This window comes from Aquarana catesbeiana, linkage group LG05 (assembly GCF_042186555.1).
Source record: "Aquarana catesbeiana isolate 2022-GZ linkage group LG05, ASM4218655v1, whole genome shotgun sequence".
Classification (NCBI taxonomy): Eukaryota; Metazoa; Chordata; class Amphibia; order Anura; family Ranidae; genus Aquarana; species Aquarana catesbeiana.
The window spans coordinates 504508918-504533724 of NC_133328.1; the positions used below are offsets into that span (position 1 = coordinate 504508918).

General features: G+C 44.6%; 1 protein-coding gene and 1 pseudogene across 6 annotated transcripts in view; one reads left to right on the forward strand and one right to left on the reverse strand.

The window, feature by feature from the left end:
- ST18 (ST18 C2H2C-type zinc finger transcription factor) overlaps positions 1 to 24807 on the reverse strand; it is a 599563-nt gene that overhangs the window by 281925 nt on the left and 292831 nt on the right. The gene's annotated exons all lie outside the window — the stretch shown is intronic.
- LOC141146413 (U2 spliceosomal RNA) lies at positions 13350 to 13455 on the forward strand (annotated as a pseudogene).

Below are 24807 nucleotides of genomic sequence, written 5' to 3' on the forward strand. Positions count from 1 at the left end.
GAGCAAAAAGTCAACTTGTGCCTATACATTTTAGATGGCAGCCAGGCATCCATGTATGATCTGTCTATGAAATAAGCATTGCTAATCACAATCTTGACAAAAAAAGTGACTTTGCATCGGATGAACTTTCACGTTTGCACCTACATAGAGAGAGGAAAGGGGAAGCTGCAGGTGTTGCAGTCTAAGGGGAAAGGTAATATTAATTATCTGGGCAAAATGTAATTTATGAATCTGTTTTCCCAAGCAGGTTCAGTTAGGAGGCATCAGGGAGGGCCTACAGACAAATACTTCACTGATCAAACCAATACTTATGCACTTCAGATAGAAAAACCTTAAAGTGTTATTTTCAACCAGAAAAGTTTAGGAATGGAACTGCCCAGTTATGATCCCTACAATCAGAACTATACACAATTAGTTTGTTTAGCTGTTTTAGAAGATTTACTAACACATGTTTAGAAGTTCAATTCAGCTAAATAAACTCTTTCATTGGAAAAAAAATGTCTAAAAAAGATGCAAAGATTTTTAATACTCACCTCACCTGCTGCCCAGACAATCGATCAATGCTGTTTTGCAAAAGAAACTGCTGCTTAAAGGCTAAGTTCACCTTTACAGAACAAAATAATAAATGCACATATTTTTGAAGGAAAAAAAAATTGCATTTATCCTTTTTTTGTGCAGAAGACTGGAAAGCATAGTACCCACGATTAGTAGATTATGGGTACAATGTAGGCTCCTGGAGACATGTCCTCCAGCTTTCAGCTCATAACTCTGTACAGGCTTTCTGTTTGAAAACTGGAGTACATGTCAGAAGACTACGAGACCACTCATCAGAGCTCCCGCAGCCCGCTAAAACTACAAGTCCATCTGCCACTGGGGTAGACAGCACTTGTTGTTTATTAATTCACAGGAATTTGTAAATTACTGACACGGCTGTGTTGGTGGAGTCCTGCACAGCCACGCTGCTTTTAAGAAGTGAAAGCAGGTGCGAGAAGAGAAACCTTCACACATAGGGAAAGGGAGATCAGGAGGGGGCAGGAGCTGGAATATGTTCTACCCTAAATACAGGTGGAACATGTAACATGTTCATAATGATAGCTTATCCTTTAATAAATCTTCTAAATCCAATAATTCCTGGATTCCATACATCACTACTGTATCCTGTAATGACATAGGGGCCGGCAGGAGGAATTATGCCATGTGCTGTGGTTCCTCCTGTGTCCCATAGTGAAGTAGGGGTCAATAAGGGAAACATACTACATGGCAGAGAACCCAAAACCAAGACCACACTCAGAAGTGTTGGATACAGAATATATTCTATAAGTGGCTGTTCCTCTGCAATACAGGGTTGTTTGGCAGGGTGAGCTGCAGGAGAGGGGAGTATTGATTATCTTATCTGGAGATGGGTACATGGTTTTATATTTGTTTATTTTTAGTAGCCGTAGCAGTTTTACAAAATAAACTTGTATAAACAAGTATAACCACCTTCAAGCGGTTGTAAACCCTCAGGGTTTTTCACCTTAATGCATTCTATGCATTAAGGTGAAAAACCTCCTGTGCTGCTGCTGCCTCCTAGAGCCCCCCTTTTACTTACCTGAACCTGGTCTTTCCATCGACGGGGACGAGCACACCAGCTCCAGCCGGTGTCTTGGTCCTCATTGGATAGATTGATAGCAGCAGGAGCCATTGACTCCTGCTGCTGTCAATCAAATCCAATGCCGTGGGAGTCGGGGGCGGGGTCGGGTCCTGATGTCTGTGTCAATGGACGCAGCAGCAGGACTTGGGAGCGCGCCCGCAAGAGTGCCCCCAGGGAAAGCGCTTCTCCGTCGAGGCACTCGAGAAGAGGAGGAGCCAGGAGCATAACGGAGGGACCCCAGAAGAGGAGAATCTGGGCCACTCTGTGCAAAACCCTTGCACAGAGGAGGTAAGTATGACATGTTTGTTATTTTTAAAAAAACAAGACTTTACAACCCCTTAAGCCTTAAGTTTTAACTCAAGGCTTTGTGAAAAATAGCATGTTATAAATAACCTATTGAATGAAAATGTATTACGCCAAAAAATAAATATGTCATTTTTGGAATTGTGGAATTTGAAATAATTCTCAGGTATTGCACACATAAAGTAATACTATCAATTTCACCCAGCTAAGCCATTCTGTTAGAGATCCTTGAAAAGTTTGCTACCACCTCTGGAGGTTAATGAAGCCACATCAAAGGCCCTTAGTTTGACTCTCTCCCCACAAGACTTTGCCTCCCTACAAACTTTGTTACCTTTTTTTTGTCTACTGACTCAATCCAAGTCCTGGCATATATCATGGTTGGGCAAAATCACAGACATTAAAATGACACTCCTCCTCAAAATCTTGTACCTTTTTTTGCATGTTGCCAGTTAATGAGCCCTTATATTACATGCGTATACTTCAACAATGCTTTTCCCACTTTATATGGGGACGAGCACACCCAAAACTTCCTAGACCCACAATTATTTTGCCAAAAATATGGAGTGGTATGGGGCTCCCCCATCTGATACACAACTACCATACAGCTCAAATGGTCCAACTGACCAAATTGCACTCGACAGTGCAGTGCATATATCTATCAAAAACCTCATCACTTTACACTCCCTTACCCTCTGGGACTGAATTAAACATTGGAGAGATCATCTCTCACCCCACTTTCCTGTTATCTTTCATGTAGAACCCCTCACTGTACCCAGCCTATACCTCTGCTGCCTCTTTCTAATCCTTGTTTGATTTAGCAGGCCCTGATGGGATCCTCCCTTTCTCAAGGCGATGCCAATGCATTCATGTGCCACCAACAGAACTTGTTTGGCTACTAGGGATGAGCCGAACACCCCCCCGGTTCGGTTCGCACCAGAACCTGCGAACGGACCGAAAGTTCGCGCGAACGTTAGAACCCCATTGACGTCTATGGGACTCGAACGTTCGAAATCAAAAGTGCTCATTTTAAAGGCTAATTTGCATGGTATTGTCCTAAAAAGGGTTTGGGGACCCGGGTCCTACCCCAGGGGACATGTATCAATGCAAAAAAAACTTTTAAAAACGGCCGTTTTTTCGGGAGCAGTGATTTTAATGATGCTTAAAGTAAAAAAAAAAAAAGTGAAATATTCCTTTAAATATCGTACCTGAGGGGTGTCTATAGTATGCCTGTAAAGTGACGCGTGTTTCCCGTGTTTAGAACAGTCCCTGCACCAAATGTCATTTTTAAAGGAAAAATCTCATTTAAAACTGCTTGCGGGTTTAATGTAATGTCGGGTCCTGGCAATATGGATGAAAATCAGTGAGACAAACGGCATGGGTACCCCCTAGTCCATTACCAGGCCCTTTGGGTCTTGTATGGATATTAAGGGGAACCCCGCACCCAAATTAAGGAAAGGTGTGGGGCCACCAGGCCCTATATACTCTGAACAGCAGTATACAGGTGGTGCAAACAAGACAGGGACTGTAGGTTTGTTGTTAAGTAGAATCTCTTTGTAATTTTGAACGGGTACATTTTTAACGTGTTTAGCTCCAGCCAAAAAATCTTTTTTAAGCTTTTTGAAAAACATAGGGAAGGGTTATCACCCCTGTGACATTTGTTTTGCTGTCTTTCCTCCTCTTCAGAAGATTTCACCTCACTTTTTGTCCCAATGAAAAATGTTTTTTGAAAATTTGGGTTTTTTTGTGGAACAAGGATTGGAAAGCATCAGTGGAAAGTAGAAATGTTTTTCCCATATTAACTCTTACAGGAGAGAATTTCCCTTCCTGGGGTAGATTTCATCTCACTTCCTGTTGTCTCCTTCCGTTTGCAAGTAGGAGTCATTTGTAAGTTAGTTGTTTGAAAGTAGGGTCCTGCCCTATATACTCAGCAGAAATTTGGGCCTTAGGTGTTGCTGTGGCCACAACACTGTAAGCCCTCACAGGGCCCTGCTGTGAAATATTAGATCAAGAATTGTAATTACATGCCCCTGTTGAACAGGAGCTGAAAAATTAGGCCTTAGGCACTGGTGCTGGTGCCACAACACTGCAACCCCTCACAGACACTCTAGTTGGAACGCAGGAACGAGCCCTGCTGCAAAGTATTGCATCAAAAATTGTAATTACACGCCCCTGTTAAACAAGGGCTGAAAAATTGGGCCTTAGGCACTGGTGCTGGTGCCACAACACTGCAACCCCTCACAGACACTCTAGTTGGAACGCAGGAATGAGCCCTGCTGCAAAGTATTGCATCAAAAATTGTAATTACACGCCCCTGTTAAACAGGGGCAGAAAAAATGGGCCTTAGGCACTGGTGCTGGTGCCACAACACTGCAACCCCTCACAGACACTCTAGTTGGAACGCAGGAACGAGCCCTGCTGCAAAGTATTGCATCAAAAATTGTAATTACATGCCCCTGTTAAACAAGGGCTGAAAAATTGGGCCTTAGGCACTGGTGCTGGTGCCACAACACTGCAACCCCTCACAGACACTCTAGTTGGAACGCAGGAACGAGCCCTGCTGCAAAGTATTGCATCAAAAATTGTAATTACATGCCCCTGTTAAACAGGGGCAGAAAAAATGGGCCTTAGGCACTGGTGCTGGTGCCACAACACTGCAACCCCTCACAGACACTCTAGTTGGAACGCAGGAACGAGCCCTGCTGCAAAGTATTGCATCAAAAATTGTAATTACACGCCCCAGTTAAACAGGGGCAGAAAAAATGGGCCTTAGGCACTGGTGCTGGTGCCACAACACTGCAACCCCTCACAGACACTCTAGTTGGAATGCAGGAACGAGCCCTGCTGCAAAGTATTACATCAAAAATTGTAATTACACGCCCCTGTAAAACAGGGGCTGAAAAATTGTGCCTTAGGCACTGGTGGTGGCGCCCAGAACCAAAAATGTTCTTACAAGCTATCAGCGTGATGATTGAGGAGGAAGAGGATAATTACTCAGGCATAGTCACTCAGCATCAGCATAGGCAGTCTTTGAAGGGATCTGAGATTTCAAAAAAAATTATTCGGTTACATCAGCATCAGGTGCTTGGTAGCTGGTGGTGATCCAAGACTGATTCATTTTTATGAAGGTCAGTCGATCGACCGAGTCAGTGGACAGATGCACCCTGTGATCGGTTACCACGCCTCCAGCAGCACTGAATGTGCGTTCCGAAAGAACGCTGGATGCAGGACAGGCCAGTAGCTCAATTGCATACTGTGCAAGCTCTGGCCAGTGATCCATCCTCAAGACCCAGTAACCCAGAGGATTTTCGGTGGGAAAGGTGTCCAAGTCTGATCTTGCCCCTAGGTATTCCTGCACCATGTAAAACAGACGCTGGTGATGGTTGCTGGAACCGATCATACCTTGGGGCTGCGGACCAAAAAATTGTCTGAACGCATCGGTCAGACGGCCACCTTCTCCACCGCTCCTTCTTTGACTGACCGAAGCCTCAGCAACACGTTGTCCAGAAACAGGAGTTTGTAACCTCCCAGTCTCTGGGAACGCGTTGCACAGACCTTTCTGCAAGGCCTCTGGAAGATGTTTCATCCTCTGCTCCCTCTGCGATGGCAAGATAAGGTCCGCAACCTTACCCTTGTAACGTGGATCAAGGAGGGTTGCCAGCCAGTATTGGTCCTTCTCCTTGATACCACGAATACGAGGATCCTTACGCAGGCTTTGTAGGATCAGGGAGGCCATGCAGCGTAGGTTTGCTGAGGCATTCGGTCCGGAGTCCTCTGGGTCACTAAGGACGACATGGTCCGCAGCCACCTCCTCCCAGCCATGTACAAGTCCATGTGTTTCTTGGGACTGATCCCTTAAAGACTGCTGCTGATGCTGATTGCCAGGCTCCACCTCCATACTGATACAATCTTCCTCCTCCTCCTCGTCTTCTTCCTGTGTGATCGGCGGGCACGCAGGAACACTGTCTGGATAAAGGGGGCCTTGAGAGCTAAGGAAGTCCTCCTCTTCCTGCCTCTGTTCTGCCTCAAGTGCCCTGTCCATTATTCCACGCAGCGTGTGCTCCAACAGGTGGACAAGGGGGACAGTGTCACTGATGCATGCACTGTCACTGCTCACCATCCTCGTGGCCTCCTCAAATGGTGACAGGACAGTGCATGCATCCCTGATCATGGCCCACTGGCGTGGGGAAAAAAAACCAAGCTCCCCTGACCCTGTCCTGGTGCCATAGTCGCACAGGTACTCATTGATGGCCCTCTGCTGCATGTGCAGCCGCTGCAGCATGGCCAGCGTTGAGTTCCGCCTGGTGGGAATGTCACAGATTAGGCGGTTCTTGGGCAGGTTAAACTCCTTTTGGAGGTCCGTCAGCTGAGCACTGGCATTATATGACCGGCGGAAATGCACACAGACTTTCCTGGCCTGCCTCAGGACATCCTGTAAGCCCGGGTACCTGCCCAAGAACCGCTGCACCACCAAGTTAAGGACATGAGCCAAACAGGGCACATGGGTCATTTGTCCCTGTCGGAGGGCAGAGAGGAGGTTGGTGCCATTGTCGCAAACCACCATTCCTGCCTTAAGTTGGCGTGGCGTCAACCACCTCTGAACCTGCCCCTGCAGAGCTGACAGAACCTCTGCCCCAGTGTGGCTCCTGTCCCCCAAGCACACCAGCTCAAGCACCGCATGGCATCTTTTGGCCTGCGTACTTGCGTAGCCCCTTGAACGACTACGGAGCACCGCTGGTTCCGAGGAAGAGGCCATGGAGGAAGAAGAAGAGGAAAGAAGAGGAGGGGGTGGAGGAGAGAGGTGTGTCACAATCATTAGCATTTTGGAGGCGTGGTGGTGGAACAACCTCCAAAACTACTGCACCTTGTCCTGCATCCTTCCCAGCTGCCAGCAGAGTCACCCAATGCGCCGTGAGACTTAGGTAACGTCCCTGTCCATGCCTGCTGGACCATGAGTCAGCGGTAATATGCACCTTACCGCTGACCGCCCTGTCCAGCGAGGCATGGACATTGCCTTCCACATGCTGGTAGAGAGCCGGAATCGCCTTCCATGAGAAAAAGTGGGGTTTGGAAACCTGCCATTGAGGAACCGCACATTCCACAAACTCACGGAAGGGGGCAGAGTCTACCAACTGAAAAGGCAGCAGTTGAAGTGCTAGCAATTTAGCCAAGCTAGCATTCAACCGCTGGGCATGTGGATGGCTGGGAGCGAACTTCTTTCGGCGGTGCAGCAGCTGGGGCAGGAAAATTTGCCTGGTACAATCTGACGTCGGTGTACTGATAGCAGATTGCCCCCAAGTACTTGGCTGTGACACACCTAATTCTACACCTTCATTCCTCTCAGTGCAGGTCTCAGAGAGGACTGAAGGTCTAGTGGGGTTGGAAATCTCAGCTGATGAGGAGCAAGGAGAGGTCCTCTTTGTTCTTTGGTGTGGGTCTTTTAGATACGCTTGCCAACGAACTGCATGGCAGGTCAACATATGTCTGGTCAAGCATGTGGTACCCAAGCGGGAGATGTTTTGGCCACGTGAGATACGCTTGAGACATATGTTGCAAATAGCAGCGGTGCGATCTGATGCACTCGTCTCAAAAAAGGCCCACACCAAAGAACTTTTTGAATAACGCGCAAAGACTGCAGCGCCCTGCACATGTGGAACTTTGGGGTGTGATGCAGTCAATGTGCTGCCCTTAGGCTGGCCCCTGGAGGGCATCCTGCCTCGTTGGTGATGTGCCGCCTCCTCTCTCCTATCAGGCACCCACGTTGAGTCAGTGACCTCATCATCCCCTCCCTCCTCATCACTGGAGCAAACCTGGCAGTATGCTGCAGCAGGGGGAGCATGACTGCCAGATTGCTGTCCTTCTTGGGCACCCCCTCTCTCCGTGCTCATGTTACTGCCTTCATCAAGCTCAGTATCATCATCAGAGCCTTCCAAACGCTGGGCATCCTCCTGGAGCATGTCCCCAACACTGTGGTCAAACAGTTCGAGGGACTCCTCAGGAGGACATGGTGGGGCTAGGGAAGGAGTCACTGATGACATTGAGCCGAGGGAAGAGGCCGCTGCTTTGCCAGACAAAGTACCCTGGGCATGGGTGAGAGAGGATGAGGAGGATGAGGACGGCTTGGTCATCCACTCGACCAAGTCTTCCGCATGTTGCGGCTCAACATGGCCAGCTGCCGAAAAAAAGGCCAAGCGTGTCCCATGGCCACGTGCTGATGAGGATGCACCGTCTCCACGACCAGCACTAGACACAGAGCCTGCTTGCCCTCTCTTATTGGCTTGTGACTGTCTGCCTCTCCTTCTTGGCCTTCCAGACATACTAATGGCCTGTAGCTGCACTAAGCTGGGATATATATATATATATATATATATATATATATATATATATATATATGTACTGATACTGCAGCTAGCAAAATCAACTGCCTGCCTGTAGTATGAGAACACCACCAACCTTCTACAGGTAGCTTTAGCTGAACACTGTGAGCAGGACGCACCCCACTAACTTGTAGGTTTAGCTGAACACTGTGAGCAGGACGCACTGCACTAACTGTAAATAGTCTAGCTGCCTGACTGTGGTACTAATAGGATCAAAAGAACACCAGCAATTTTCTTCAGGTAGCTGTATTTACTGTAACAAGACAAGCCTGCCTGTCAGTAAGAAGATAACAGAAACGGATCTAGCTGAACACTGTGAGCAGGACGCACCCCACTAGCTTGTAGGTTTAGCTGAACACTGTGAGGTGGACGCACCCCACTAACTTGTAGGTTTAGCTGAACACTGTGAGCAGGACGCACCCCACTAACTTGTAGGTTTAGCAGAACACTGTGAGCAGGACGCACTGCACTAACTGTAAATAGTCTAGCTGCCTGACTGTGGTACTAATAGGATCAAAAGAACACCAGCAATTTTCTTCAGGTAGCTGTATTTACTGTAACAAGACAAGCCTGCCTGTCAGTAAGAAGATAACAGAAACGGATCTAGCTGAACACTGTGAGCAGGATGCACCCCACTAGCTTGTAGGTTTAACTGAACACTGTGAGGTGGACGCACCCCACTAACTTGTAGGTTTAGCTGAACACTGTGAGCAGGACGCACCCCACTAACTTGTAGGTTTAGCAGAACACTGTGAGCAGGACGCACTGCACTAACTGTAAATAGTCTAGCTGCCTGACTGTGGTACTAATAGGACCAAAAGAACACCAGCAATTTTCTTCAGGTAGCTGTATTTACTGTAACAAGACAAGCCTGCCTGTCAGTAAGAAGATAACAGAAACGGATCTAGCTGAACACTGTGAGCAGGACGCACCCCACTAGCTTGTAGATTTAGCTGAACACTGTGAGGTGGACGCACCCCACTAACTTGTAGGTTTAGCTGAACACTGTGAGCAGGACGCACCCCACTAACTTGTAGGTTTAGCAGAACACTGTGAGCAGGACGCACTGCACTAACTGTAAATAGTCTAGCTGCCTGACTGTGGTACTAATAGGATCAAAAGAACACCAGCAATTTTCTTCAGGTAGCTGTATTTACTGTAACAAGACAAGCCTGCCTGTCAGTAAGAAGATAACAGAAACGGATCTAGCTGAATACTGTGAGCAGGACGCACCCCACTAGCTTGTAGGTTTAGCTGAACACTGTGAGGTGGACGCACCCCACTAACTTGTAGGTTTAGCTGAACACTGTGAGCAGGATGCACCCCACTAACTTGTAGGTTTAGCTGAACACTGTGAGCAGGACGCACCCCACTAACTTGTAGGTTTAGCAGAACACTGTGAGCAGGACGCACTGCACTAAATGTAAATAGTCTAGCTGCCTGACTGTGGTACCAATAGGATCAAAAGAACACCAGTAATTTTCTTCAAAATACTGTAACAAGACAAGCATGCCTGTCAGTAGGAAGATAACAGGAACGGATCTAGCTGAACACTGTGAGCAGGACGCACTGCACTAAATGTAAATAGTCTAGAAGATAACAGGAACGGATCTAGCTAAACTGAATACAGTGTATATATATATATATATATGCAACACCTGGGATGCATATATATACACAATACACTTTAAGTGCAGCTAACTGACTGACTGTCCTGCCTAATCTAGCTAACTCAAATGAAATGACACTGTCTCTCTCTCTATTTCTCAGCACACCGGAACACACTGCACAGGGCCGCCGTCCAGGCGGCCTTATATAGTGTGGGGCGTGTACTAAATCCCCTGAGCCATAATTGGCCAAAGCCTCCTTGACTTTGGCCAATTACGGCTCTGTTAAGGCGGCGCTGTGATTGGCCAAGCATGCGGGTCATAGTGCATGCTTGGCCAATCATCAGCAAGCAATGCACTGCGATGCCGCAGTGAATTATGGGCCGTGACGCGCCACACGAATTTGGCGCGAACGGCCCATATCGTTTGCAATTCGGCGAACGACCGAACAGCCGATGTTCGAGTCAAACATGGGTTCGACTCGAACACGAAGCTCATCCCTATTGGCTACTTTCAAATTAAATGGAGTGCTTTTAGGGCTGCAAGGAATTGGGAATACACCTTTGTGTCTGGTGGACATGCCCCATAGTTCACAGGTGCTTGATAAAGGTCTTTGACCTTCTCTCCATAACGTTTGGCAAAACTATTGTTCCAGATCCCACTAAAGCTATTCTAAATATCCTCCCCCCAGTCATTACCACTATGCATTTTAAGCTTTCTAAACAGACAGTGGCAGCTGCCTGGAAAATCTCCTCTCTTAATCTAAATGTTACACATGCCATCCTACATGACCATGTCCCCACATATACTAAAATTTGGCAGCAGTGGATAGATATGTTTCTTCCCACTGTCAGGAGCATATAATGCTCCTGTTCCATGGAAATCTCATTTCAGCATCCTGGTTTTGGCTGAGCTGCACCCTCCCTCTCTGAATGACCACCTGCAGGGTGATTAATGTAGACACAGCCTTTGGGTGGAGACCAAACCTGTTTTAAGCCTGTCAGGCCCTTAAATTCATGATTGTGATAGTGTTTGCAACGCGTGCTTCAAGCTCCCTGTTTGCCTGCCTTGTTTCTGTGCTTTGACCTTTGCCTTTGCCTGATCAGTCCTTCCTGTTAGTTTGGATTCCCTTGTTATCTACCTTGTATTGGACTTTGGACTAATTTCTGAACTCTGATTGCCTTTTGACCATGGATTTGACCCTGAGTGCTTTCTGAATATTGCCTGCTTTGAACCTAGACTTCCATTGGATCACTCTGCCTGTCTGCCAATTGCAAGTACCTATTTGCTGTGCTCTGCTCACATCTCCCCCAGCGTGGTAGCCAGGCACTATAGCATTGTGTATAAGAGCTGGGAACTGAGCAATCAGTGGTCTTTGATTGCTTAGTTCTTGGTGTAGAGGCTGTGGGGGGACCGATGCACGGTGTACTGGTAGGCCTGCTTCCCTTATGGGAAAGGGGGCTGCTATGGGTGAAAAACACAGAGTCAGCTATAGTGCCTGACACCCAATGCTAGTGTTAGATGTGACATCCGCAAACTTTGATACCATGCTACTTGACCTATAACAGCGCACTCCTTCCCTTTATCATCATAAGTAGCCTCCCCACCATGACATTGACCTCCTCTGGGAACCCCCCTTTGCCCTTCTTGCCTTACCTCACCCACTCACCTACCTACTTCCCTATCCTTTTCTCTCACTCTTTTACTATTACTTGAGGGATTCATTGTTTCCCATCATCATTGCTGTGCTCATTGATTTATGACCTCTAGTTATAATGTAAGTTTTTTTGGCGCAATATAAGTGGTTTCAGCCAACATTCTGTAATGTATGGCCCAAATTATGAAATGTAATAATTTAGCCCCCATTCACTCTTGAACATGTTTCTGCTCATTTACCTACATCTGACTACACAGAGTCCCATTGCATTTTTTTTTTTCTTTTTTTTAGCATATTTAGGCGTTTTTTGATCCCATAGACTTGAAAATGTCTGTAAACATGTGATATGTGCATTTTTGCATGCATTTTTACACCTGAAACATTTCTCTTCTGCTATAGAACCCCTATCTTCCCCTTACTCAATCTGAGCAAAAAATGCCTGTAACACACCTGGTATATGTCTGAAAAACACCTGTGCAAAACTTCTGAAATCACCAGAAATATGATCTGCTCAGGTGTGAATGCGGGCTTAAACAGAGCAGACACAAACAAAAATACAAGAATTCAGGATAATTTATTCAGATCAAGACTTTAAAATATTTTCTGATCGTTAACCTAAGACCTGAATTCAAAACCCAATAGGTTTATTGGTCATACCGAAGTTAAAGTATAACTAAAGGAAAAACATTTTTTAGTTTAAAGTATAAATGGATTAGAACAGCTGTCAGCTTTTTATTGCTAGCTCTTCCCCATTAGGGAGATTCACCCTCTCTATTAGTCCTATTTACCATTATCCTTAAAAGTGAAAGTAAAAGAAAATCTCAAATCTTGGGTTGTCCCCAGAACAGCAATAGAGGGGAAATCTTCCAATGGAGACACTAGTTTTGGTGGCCTGAGGACCCCCAGTGAATTCCCTTAATTTGCATTTGCAAGGATTTCCTCCCACTTCCTGTTATGGGCAGCATGTGAAGGTAAATCTTTTCAATGGTTAAAAAAAATAAAAAACAAAAGAGGTTAGAACCCTCCCTTACTCTATCCAAAGTGAAAAAAAAAAAGTTTTTGCCAATAATTGTAGTTCGACTTCTTGCAGCCTGCATTTTGTACCATTTTCAAGTTTGACTACAGGTTTATCGACATGCATCTGAAATGAACCTTCCGATACTAACTAGTGGAATATGGTTATATAACACTGACTGTAATCATTTAATCCACAAGTTCTTAGTACAATATTGCAATTTGTTCTTGAACTGACATGATTTTGAATGTATTTATCAATCATTTCCTTTTATTCGTGTAAGCAAAAACACTTCTAGATAATGCAAACACATTCTCTGTGATATTCAGTATCAAATTACTGTACTAGGCAAAACCTCATTTGACCTTTGAAATCTAAGACTGTACTCTGCTCCATATGTTGCATAGAGTATGTACACAGTAACTGAATACTACCAACACACACACAAGGTTTGCTTGAAAGACTATTGTGCAGTATGCTGTAATTATAATTGTTTCTGTAGGTTTTGGACAGGCAGCTAAAAATGTATATGTTGTGTGTGCGTTCATCATGATTAGCCATACTATAATTTTGCAACTAATGGGTTAGAACTTAGAAAATCTCAAAATATAAAAGTAGACCAATCATTTATCATTTACACTTCAATTCTTGCTCTTTCTAAGGTCTCTAGATTGTATGCATACATACATGCACAGACATACGAGGGCCAATTTAGACAGGAGCCAGTTAATATTTACTCCTGTCTAAATTGACTTGGATTATCACTTCTCGGCCTTTTGGCTAAGATCAAGTGTAGTATCTGTTCTTATCAGTTTCCAGAGGAGGCACGGTGCTACTCCCAAAGGAGAGAGCTATGCAAATCCAATAGTGTAATTGCACCTGGAAAGGCAGTTTCAGCAGGGACTATATCAGGCCACCCGACAGATACTGGGGGCCGATCAATGGTTGAGTCTGAGCCGTCTGGAAGGGTGCTCCTGGTGGGGATGGGTGCTGCACCGAGTCCGTCCAGAGGGTCGGGTCGCTGGCCTTTTGGCCTAGATTAGTGTAGTCCTTGCTCCGGTTAGTTTTTTGGGAGAGAACACTGGCCCCCCCGGGGGGGGGGCGTTTAGTATTTCCCAAATGTAATTAGGTAGGATTAGGTAGGAGTGATGGGAGTGGTGGTTGAGCCTTGGGGTCAGGGGCTCTCCCTAAGCTCTCACTGTGTGGATGAGAACACTTTGAGTTTTGTTGGCACCATGGTCACTTCACAACACACTTTTTTCACACCTGCCTCTAGGGCCAAGCCTTTTGGCTAGGACCAGAGGAATTTTTTATCTCTGGCCAAAGGGCCGGCCATTGTATTGCACAATGGCCACTTTCACTTCTCCTGCTTCCTTCTCCCCACTTTCCATTTATTTACCACTGTGTTCGTCAATTTTTTGTATTATTTGTTCATTGTTTACACGTTTGTCACAGTGTGATTAGTAGGGTGTGGGACCTCGGGCCTACCCTGAAAGTCTTGGGAGGGGGTGGACATGGCCTTCTGGTTTTGTTCGCCCTCTCTCATGGGGTCTCCTTTCAGGGGAGCCCCACCGAGTACTTGGGTGGGTCTGTTTCAACAGACCCTCCAGAGAAAGGGGTCCATCTGGTTTCAGCCAGATGGGCCAAGTGAGTACCTCAGTCCCTGTCTGGAGTCTAACGCTCCGGGGGATCAGGGTAAGGTCCTTCCTAGGGAGGACTGTGTAACACCCGTTGCACGTTTTGTGTCATTCTTTATGTGTGTGCACTTTTTTTGGCACCGGGTGGAGTTTTTGGGTGTGTTTCACACTGGCTTTTCAAGAAAAAAAAGATAGACTTAGATTATTAAAGTGGAAAGGCAAGAGGTTTTTTTTACCCTAATGCATTAAGGTAAAAAACCTTCTGGGTGCAGCTCCCCCCTGCCCCCCCTAATACTTACCTAAAAACCCATCTCGTTCCAGCGATGTGCATAAGAGCAGCGACTCTCTGGGGTCTCTCTCTCCTCATTGGCTCACACTGCTGCTGTCAATCACAGCCGGTGAGCCAATGAGGACACAATGAAGCAAAGCTGCACTATGTGTGTGAATGGACTTGAGCAAGCCTGTTCGGTACACATGGGAATCTGGAAAGCCTTTGGTCAGGTCAGAGATTCAAGCCCTCAACTGAACAAATGTCTAGTAGTCAATCCATTTGCCAGTTCAGCCACGCTTATCCATGACACTAAAGGCTAATCTGGATTTCCTTTATAAATTATTTAATAAAATATTCACAATTCTAGAGAAAATAGTAACATTATTGTCATCTTTATGGTAAAACAGAATGGCAAGAAAATTCATATGCTGAATAATAATTCTTTAATAAATGCAACAACTATAGTTAACTAGACAAATAAATAACACGTTCTGTATGTAAATACGCCTGCATAATTAGTAGAAACATATTATTAACATTACCCTTTATTACATGCATTTTCATAATATGTTAGTTTTTATTTTCATATCATGTTTAACATTCACATCAGTTCCTTCCCAATGAATGACCAACAGAGAATAACACAGACAACAGGAGAACAAATTTTGCTATGCACAGCTAAGCAGTGCTCCCAACAGCTAAGCATTGCTACCAACAGCTAAGCAGTGCTACCAACCACTGTGCCATCACCGCACACCATAAGCACAAGTTTGCTCTTTAACATTAATCTTTTCTTGTAGATGTCATTGACTGTAATTTTGACCTCTTTATAGACACATTTGTTCTAAACTGTTACAAAATGGAATGCCAAATTTAGAATTATCATGATATACAGTATCTCACAAAAGTGAGTACACCCCTCACATTTTTGTAAATATTTTATTATATCTTTTCATGTGACAACACTGGGAAATGACACTTTGCTACAATGTAAAGCAGTGAGTGTACAGCTTATATTACAGTGTAAATATACTGTCCCCTCAAGCTAACTCAACACACAGCTATTAAAGTTTAAACCGCTGTCAACAAAAGTGAGTACACCCCTAAATGAAAATGTCCAAATTGGGCCCAATTAACCATTTTCCTTCCCTGGTGTCATGTGACTCGTTAGTGTTACAAGGTCTCGGGTGTAAATGGGGAGCAGGTGTGTTAAATTTGGTGTTATCGCTCTCACTCTGTCATACTGGTAACTGGAAGTTCAACATGGCACCTCATGGCATAGAACTCTCTGAGGATCTGAAAAAAAGAATTGTGGCTCTACATAAAGATGTCCTAGGCTATAAGAAGATTGCTAAAACCCTGAAACTGAGCTGCAGCACAGTGGCCAAGACCATACAGCCGTTTAACAGGACAGGTTCCACTCAGAACAGGCCTCATTATGGTCGACCAAAGTAGTTGAGTGCATGTGCTCAGCGTCATATCCAGAGGTTGTCTTTGGGAAATAGACGTATAAGTGCTGCCATCATTGCTGCAGAGGTTGAAGGGGTGGGGGGGTCAGCCTGTCAGTGCTTGGACCATACACCACACACTGCATCAAATTGGTCTGCGTGGCTATCGTCCCAGAAGGAAGCCTCTTCTAAAGATGATGCACAAGAAACCCCGCAAACAGTTTGCTAAAGACAAGCAGACTAAGGACATGGATTACTGGAACCATTTCCTGTGGTCTGATGAGACCAACATAAACTTACCGTATTTATCGGCGTATAACAAGCACTTTTTTCCCCTGAAAATCCGCTCCCAGCGGCTTCTGGCTCTTCTCGGCGGCTTTGAAAATGGCGCCGCTGTTCTCGGCCGCTTTCGCCCATTCTTGGCGGCTCTCGCCCGCCTTCGGCCATTCTCGGCGGCTCTTGCCCGCCTTCGGCCATTCTCGGCGGCTCTCGGCCGCTTTCGGCAATTCTTGGCGGCTCTCGGCCGCTTTCGGCGCCTCTCGCAGTCCCACGGGAGCCGCCGAAAGCCAAGTGCTGCCGAGAGCCGCCGAGAATGGCCGAAAGCGGCCGAGAGCCACCGAGAATGGCCGAAGGCGGGCGGGAGCCGTCGAGAATGGCCGAAGGCGGCCGAGAACGGCGGCGCCATTTTCAAAGATGATGCAAATAACACAGGCTACAGAGTAACACTGACAAGGCTGCAATGGGGGACAAGGCTGCAATTAGGGACAACACTACAGATGGACACTGACAAGGCTGCAGATGGACACTGATGAGGCTGCATTGATGGGCATTTAAATGATTTTTTTTCCTTAAACTTTCCTCCTAAAAGTTTTTTTCCTTAAAATTCCCTCCTAAACTGTGGGTGCGTGTTATACGCCGGCGCATGTTATACAACGATAAATACGGTATTTGGTTCAGATGGTGTTAAGCGTGTGTGGCGGCAACCAGGTGAGGAGTACAAAGACAAGTGTGTCTTGCCTACAGTTAAGCATGGTGGTGGGAGTGTCATGGTCTGGGGCTGCATGAGTGCTGCTGGCACTGGGTAGCTACAATCATTGAGGGAACCATGAATGCCAACATGTACTGTGATATACTGAAGCAGAGCATGATCCCCTCCCTTTGGAGACTGGGCAGCAGGGCAGTATTCTAACATGATAACTACCCCAAACACACCTCCAAGATGACCACTGTCTTGCTAAAGAAGCTGAGGGTAAAGGTTATGGACTGGCCAACCATGGCATGTCTCCAGATCTAAACCCTATTGAGCATCTGTGGGGCATTCTCAAACGGAAGGTGAACAAAAAACAAAAAAGGTGGGACTTTATCTGAGACATGCACCCCGGGAGATAGCATGATAACAATGAATATGGCAGGTACCCAAAATAATATAATAGAACCAAAAACGTTGCATAGAAGCATCACATGGCATCAATTGGCATTAAATGGTTTAATTGTATATAAAATATGACAGAAGTACAAATAATGACATAATTCATACTGTAAATATTTATACTCCCTTCAGCTCATTCACAGCACCCACAAGGTTGTCACCGCCATGGCCTCTGTGCACCTCTGGACCTTCATTGCTTACACTCCCCTTCCAGGTAACCTTTTTTTGGTTTCCCCCATACGCTTTCTCCCTTTTATTTTTTGTGCCACATTATCCTCCCTATACCTTGCACCGATCCCACATTCTGTTTCACTTCCCTGCCATTGACTGGCACCTGCACCAGTATAATTTTACTACCAGTCACCCATTATATATTTCTGCGGTTTACTTATATTTTACCATATACCCCCTCCTTTCATAGATGGCTACCACGTGGATCACACCAATTTTGCAACTCATGGTGGTGCATCCCTGGGGACTAGTGTCTGTTACTGGACTTCCATCATTGTTTATCTGGGTCAGTCCACCTCAGCTCCCGGGGGCTGATGTTTCTTCGGTTGGCCTCTAGCCCTCCATGCCTATGCCCAAACTCATAGGATTACTTGTAAGTAGTTCTGGGAAATCGGGTTTAATGCCCCCTTCCCCCCTCCTCGCCCTCTACATAGACCAACTATATAATTTCTTCCAATATATATGTCTTTAATATTTATAGACACCTACCTCATACCTGCTCCTGAAGAGTGGCAGTCGCCACGAAATGTGTCGAGCCAATAGATGCCCTTTCGTCTATACTATATTATCCCCATTTACTACCTTATACACCAACTGGACTGTACCAACCAATTATGGCTATAACTATTTATCATGGAGACACGCTTCAGTGAATTTGGTTATCTACAATGTTTACAGTATGAACCAATTATGTTGTTTTACCATGGGATTGTGAGCCAATAGTTGCCCCCTTATGTTTATAATTGCATCATTACCTTACCTTATACATCAATTAGATTTTACCAATTAACCAAGGATACAATTATCTATCATAGAGACGTGCCTTTAATGAATTTGTTTTCCACAGTATTTACAGTATGAACTAATCATGTTATTATTCTTATTTCTGTCATATTATATATACAATTAGATACTTGCCTCCAATTAATTTGGGTTTTTATAATATTTACAGTATGAATTATGTCATTATTTGTACTTCTGTCATATTTTATATACAATTAAACCATTTAATGCCAATCAATGCCATGTGATGCTTCTATGCAACGTTTATGGTTCTATTATATTATTTTGGGTACCTGCAATATTCATTGTTATCGTGTTATCTCCCAGGGTGCATGCCTCATACAAAGTCCCACCTTTTTTGTTTTTTTGTTCAAATTATCGGGGATGGAGGCGCTTGGCTCTACACACCCCAAGCCTCATACAAAGTCCCACCTTGCTGCTCTGTTTTCAAACTTTATTCAAACGGAAGGTGAAGGAGCACAAGATCTCTAACATAAACCATCTCTGTAATGTCATCATGGAGGAGTGGAAGAGGACTCCAGTGCCAACCTGTGAAGCTCTAGTGAATTCTATGCCCAAGAGGGTTAAGGCAGTGCTGGAAAATAATGGTGGCCACACAAAATATTGACACTTTGGGCCCAATTTGGACATTTTCACTTAGGGGTGTACTCACTTTTGTTGCCAGCAGTTTAGACATGAATGGCTGTGTGTTGAGTTATCTTGAGGGGACAGCAAATTTACACTGTTATACAAGCTGTACAATCACTACTTTACATTGTAGCAAAGTGTCATCTCTTCAGTGTTGTCACATGAAAAGATATAATAAGATATTTACAAAAATGTGAGGGGTGTACTCACTTTTGTGAGATACTGTATATGTATAATATATATATCTATATCTATAGATATCTATATAGATATCTATATCTATATATCTATGTATAGATATATCTATATCTATATAGATATCTATAGCTAGATATATCTAGCTATAGATATCTATATAGATATATCTATATATATATATATCTATATATATATATATATATATATATATATATATATATATATATATATATATATATATATATATATATATAGATAGATATATATATATAGATCTATATATCTATATATCTATATATATAATTTTAGAGTTAAAAAAACTCAAGTTGATCAAGCAAAGAGTACACTTTTTTACAGCAGACACTGTGCTGTATTATTTTTTTTCTACTTTTCCGATGTGGCCGTTGTTTTATAACTTATGTGAAGCTGAATGATGTTTTAATATCAGAATATCAGTGTCCATCTCTTTTGACCTTGAGCAGATTACTTTGCATACTGTGTTCAAAGAAATTACATTATAATCTTTATGGGCAGTTGTACATGGAAAACATTTGCCAAAATATTAAAATGAATACTTATGAAGTCTGGAAAACTAAAAGTAATCACAATTCATAAATCTTCTAAGCACATAAAATTCAAATGTATATTAATATATAATTACCACACAGTTGTATATACATTATATATATATCTATATATATATACTGTATAAATAGATATATATACAGGGCTTTTTTTCTCAAACAATAGATGCTGGAACTCAACCACAACCCCCCAAAACCCCCACACACACCCTCCAAATGACATCAAATAGTGGGTGTGGTCAGTCAAATTTTATGAACAGTAGGAGGGTCTTAAAGGGGCGTTAAATACCAGGATTGCATTACATACAGAGTGCAGTGTTCAAGGGGGTCACTTGTAAACACAGAAACCAGACTTCTGTGTTTACAAGTCATTGTGGTGAGTAGCCCCCCCAAGGGTCTGAGCCAGAAGTGGTGGAACTGAGCTCCACCAAGTTCCCCCTGAAAAAAAGCCCTGTATATATATAGATAGATAGATAGATAGATAGATAGATAGATAGATAGATAGATAGATAGATAGATAGATAGATAGATAGATAGATAGATAGATAGATATACTGTATCTATATCTAGATATATCTATATATATCTATATATAAATATATATAGATATATCTAGATCTAGATATAGAGAGAGAGAGTATCTCACAAAAGTGAGTACACCCCTCACATTTTTGTAGATATTTTATTATATCTTTTCATGTGACAACACTGAAGAAATGACACTTTGCTTCAAAGTAAAGTAGTGAGTGTACAGCTTGTATAACAGTGTAAAGTTGCTGTCCCCTCACAATATTTCAACACACAGCCATTAATGTCTAAACCGATGGCAACAAAAGTGAGTACACCCCTAAGTGAAAATGTCCAAATTGGGCCCAATTAGCCATTTTCCCTCCCCATGTGACTTGTTAGTGTTACAAGGTCTCAGATGTGAATGGGGAGCAGGTGTGTTAAATTTGGTGTTATCGCTCTCGCTCACTCATACTGGTCACTGGAAGTTCAAAATGCAAGCTCATGGCAAATAACTCTCTGAGGATCTGAAAAAAGAATTGTTGCTCTACATAAAGATGGCTTATGCTATAAGAAGATTGCCAAGACCCTGAAGCTGAGCTGCAGCACAGTGGCCAAGACCATACAGCTGTTTAACAGGACAGGTTCCTCTCAGAACAGGCCTTGTCATGGTCGACCAAAGAAGTTGAGTGCATGTGCTCAGCATCATATCCAGAGGTTGTCTTTGGGAAATAGACGCATGAGTGCTGCCAGCATTGCTGCAGAGGTTGAAGGGGTGGGGGGGTCAGCCTGTCAGTGCTCAGACCATACACTGCACACTGCATTAAATTGGTCTGCATGGCTGTCCTCCCAGAAGGAAGCCTCTCCTAAAGATGATGCACAAGAAACCCTGCAAACAGTTTGCTGAAGACAAGCAGGCTAAGGACATGGATTACTGGAACCATTTCCTGTGGTCTGATGAGACCAAGACAAACTTATTTGGTTTAGATGGTGTCAAGCGTGTGTGGCGGTAACCAGGTGAGGAGTACAAAGACAAGTGTGTCTTGCCTACAGTCAAGCATGGTGGTGGGAGTGTCATGGTCTGGGGCTGCATGAGTGCTGCCGACACTGGGGAGCTACAGTTCATTGAGGGAACCATGAATGCCAACATGTACTGTGACATACTGAAGCAGAGCATGATCTCCTCCCTTGAAAGACTGGGCCGCAGGGCAATATTACAACATAATAAGGACCCCATGATGTCACAGGAAAGTCCCGTCAAGTCACCGTGCGTCAGAGGGGGTGGGGTCACTGGGTGGCCCCGCCCCCCGTTATTTAAGAACCGTCAGACGAGGAGATGCCGTCACACAGCGGGAGCCTCCCTCCATGCCAGCAGGAATGCGGAGCGGCCCGGAGAAGAAAATGAAGAAGAGAAGAAGAGAAGAAAAGAAGAAGATGAAGATGAAGAAGAAGATGAAGAAGAGAAGAAGATGAAGAGAAGAGCGGGAGCCTCCCCCCATGCCATGGGTGCGGAGCGGCCCCAGGAGAAGAAGATAGAAGATGCCGCAGAGGAGATGCTGGACGAGAACGCCGGAGGAAGAACCAGAAGAGCCAGAAGAACCAGAAGAAGAAGAAGAAGATGAAGGAAGATAGAAGAAAGAAGAAGCATTTAAATAAAGGAATTGTCAAAAACTGTCTCTTGTCATTTTTAACATTTTTTACAGTTTTTTAGTGAAATGGTAGGGGTACATTTGTACCCCCTTACCATTTCACAGAGGGGGGGCTGGGATCTGGGGGTCCCCTTGTTAAAGGGGGCTTCCAGATTCCGATAAGCCCCCCGCCCGCAGACCCCCACAACCACCGGCCAGGGTTGTGGGGATGAGGCCCTTGTCCTCATCAACATGGGGACAAAGTGTTTTGGGGGGCTACCCCAAAGCACCCTTCCAATGTTGAGGGCATGTGGCCTGGTACGGTTCAGGAGGGGGGCCGCTCTCTCGTCCCCCCTCTTTTCCTGCGGCCTGCCAGGTTGCGTGCTCGGATAAGGGTCTGGTATGGATTTTTGGGGGGACCCCATGCTGTTTTTTTTTTTTTTTGGCGCGGGGTTCCCCTTAAAATTCATACCAGACCTGAAGGGCCTGGTATGGAATTTAGGGGGACCCCCACGTCATTTTTTTTTAAATTTTGGTTCCAGGTTCCCCTGTGGGGAATTCCCATGCCGTTTTTATCAATGAACTTCTATGTGTATTGTCGGCCCGGCAATGCAATAGCCGCGAGTAGTTTTAAATGGCTTTTTTCCTTCGAAATGTCATTTTGCTGTCAGACTGTTCTAAACACGGGAAACATGCGCCCCTTTACAGATATACTATAGACACACCCCAGCTACGAAATTTAAAGGGATATTACACTTTTATTGTTTGACTTTAAGCATTATTACAATCACTGCTCCTGAAAAAACAGCCGTTTTTAAAACTTTCTTTTGCATTGATCCATGTCCCCTGGGGCAGGACCCGGGTCCCCAAACACTTTTTATGACAAATACTTGCATATAAACCTTTAAAATTAGCACTTTTGATTATTCATGTTCGTGTCCCATAGACTTTAACGGTGTTCGCATGTTCGAACGAACTTTTTTCCTGTTCGCATGTTCTGGTGCGAACCGAACAGGGGGGTGTTCGGCTCATCCCTACTGTACACTCACTACTTTACATTGTAGCAAAGTGTCATTTCTTCAGTGTTGTCACATGAAAAGATATAATAAAATATTTACAAAAATGTGAGGGGTGTACTCACTTTTGTGAGATACTGTGTGTATATATATATATATATATATATATACAGCCTTCAAATTTTCCACTCGCATTCTGCAAGTGGAAAATGGTTTCTGGGAAACTGGGCTGCCTCTGAGCAAGGGGGGGACCGCCAGCAGGCGGGGTTAAATGGGAGCTGTTCTCCCAGCGATCGCCCCCGGGGAATAGAGGAAGAGACGAGCTGGCCGGATCACAGAGCAGGGATTATCTGCTGTAATAGCTTACATTTGAATTGCCGTCCGCTCATGGTCATGCACAGCCCCGCTCCTGATCAGGCTCCTGTGATAGACAGAACACATCCCAGCATTGGACTGGTGTTCTGTCTGTCACAGGCGCCGGGTCAGGAGGTGGGCCTGTGTTTGTGAGCGTGAGCGGACGGCAATTCAAATGTAAGCTGTTACGGCGGGCAATCTCTGCTTTGTGATGAGCTGGCTGCCCTCTCTCTTCCTTTGCACAGGTCACGCTGTAATCTTGGGCACAGGCGAGGCTGCAATGATGGGCACAGGTCACACTGCAATGATGGGCCCAGGTGAGGCTGCATTGGTGGTCACTGGGCACACTGCAATGATGGGCACAGGCAAGGCTGCAATGATGGGCACAGGTCACGCTGCAATGATGGGCACAGGTCATGCTGCAATAATGGGCACAGGTCACGCTGTAATGATGGGCACAGGTTAGGCTGCATTGGTAGGCACTGGTCACGCTGCAATGATGGGCACAGGTCACACTGCAATAATGGGCACAGGCGAGGCTGCATTGGTGGGCACTGGTCATGCTGCAATGATGAGCACAGGTCACGCTGCAAAGATGGGCAAAGGTGAGGCTGCATTGGTGGGCACTGATCACGCTGCATTGATGGGCAAAAGTCACACTGCAATGATGGGCATAGGTCACGCTGCATTGGTGGGCACTGGTCATGCTGCATTGATTGACACTGGTCCTGTTGCATAGATGGGCACAGGTGAGGCACAGGTCAGGCTGCATTGATGGGCACAGTTGAGGCTGCATTGATGGGTACTGGTAAAGCTGCATTGATTAGCACAGGTGAGGCTGCATTGATGGGCACTGGTGAGGCTACACTGATGGGCACTGATAAAGTTGTTGTTCATATTTATTTTTGTAACTTAACTCTGCATAAAACATTTAAATGTCATTACATGAGATCATTTAGGAGGGCGTGTTTAGGGGTTGAATTATGGGCGGGGCAGGATAGGGGTTGGGTGGGGCAACTGGTGGCGAGTTACCCTTAAGGCTTGGCTAGTAGCTTAGCATTTGAAATTTTGAGCCCTGTGTCTATACATATATATATATATGATATACATATATATATATATATATATATATATATATATATATATATATATATATATATATGATACATGACCAAAAATCACAATATAATAGTGTGATTATTCTGAAGAAATGTTATCATATATTTTATGTACGGGAGTTTTTCAGAACTTGAGATCTTAAGAAATAATGGGAATAGATTGTTTATGGTAATTATACCATATTCCATTTTGAGCTTCAAACTGGTCATATTTGGGCAAAGATTAGTGCAAAATTGTAGCACAGTTGTGCAACAATTTCTCCCTGTGCAGAATGAGAACAGTTATGTTTAGACCTCAAAAGACCAGTGTCTGTTGATAATGTAGCAATGAATATAGATAACATGACATTTACCATCACTGAATCA